Genomic DNA, 1,290 nt, shown 5'->3' on the forward strand with positions numbered 1-1,290 from the left:
CCTGAACCTTCCCCCACGAAGATCAGCTCTGCCCGTGTGGCTGAGGACCTGCTGCCTACAGGGAGCCAGGTCACCTCAGAATCATGGAAATGTTTGTTTGGAAAAGCTAAGATCATCAAGTCCAACCCCAGCACTGCCATGTTCCCCATGAAACCATGTCCCCAGGTGCCACAGCCACACTTTTAAACACTCCCAGGGATGGTGACTCCACCTGGACAGTCTGTGCCAAGGCCTGATCACCCTTTTGGTGCAGAAATTTCCCCCAACACCTGACCTGAACCTCCCTTGGAACAACCTGAGAGTGTTTCCTCTTGTGCAATCTTCTCCCAGCCAAGGGGATTATAGAATCACAGAATGGTTTGGGGTGGAAGGGACCTTTAAGGGCCACCACATGTAATCCCATCATGGGGAGGAACACTTTCCACTCCATCAGCCAGAAGGGCTGCAGCCACATCCCCCCTCCCCATCCATCCCCCAGCCCCTGGGCCACACACACGGGAACAGGAGGGGATGGGAGGCTCCTGGCTGTGCCCTTCCCCTCCTCAAAGCCACCTCTGTGCTCTGTCCCTTCATGTCAAGAACATTTTATTTGCAAAGACAAAAAGGCAAGAAACAAACACAGCCATTGAAAAACGTACAGCAGGAGACCACAATAACTTACACTATTTACAGGAACACAGCAAGGTATAAAATACACGCACACACCTCGTGCTCTGACAAACCCAGACCCGGGCTGGGCTGCACAACCCCCACAGAGACAACACCAGCCTTCAGAGCAGCTGGCCTCTGGATAAAGCTCCGAGTGTGAAAAGGCATCTGCTATTGTGCTCCTTGTGCGGAAAGGAGTGACGGAGCAGGTGACACAGTGCTGCAGCTGCCCCAGCCTTGTGGGGCTGGACCTGGGGGTCCCAGGCCAGGAGGAGCGATTGGTAGGAAGCAGGGCAGAGCTGTGATGGATGAGGGGACAAGCCTTGGGGCAGGAGGAAGGTGCAGGGCTGTACTGGGAGTTGGGTCTGTGCTGGCCTCTGTCCCAGTTACAGCTGGAGCACCACACAGCACCTGGAGGGGCTGGGGGTCCTCGGCCCTTCCCAGAAGGGTGAGGGGGGGCTCTGAAGGACATGCAGCCTGCGGGAGACAGTGAAGCTCCAGGGAGCCTGTGGAAAGCAAGCTGGAGCCCTGTGCTTGGCAGGGATCGTACCTGGACTCTCTCCAGTGTGGGGCAGGGGAAGGTGTGGGGCACTGGGGGAGCACCGTGGGAAGCAGGCACTGGATTTGTGGCACCAAGGCAGG

The sequence above is a fragment of the Parus major genome, chromosome 26 (genome assembly GCF_001522545.3).
Source record: "Parus major isolate Abel chromosome 26, Parus_major1.1, whole genome shotgun sequence".
Lineage (NCBI taxonomy): Eukaryota > Metazoa > Chordata > Aves > Passeriformes > Paridae > Parus > Parus major.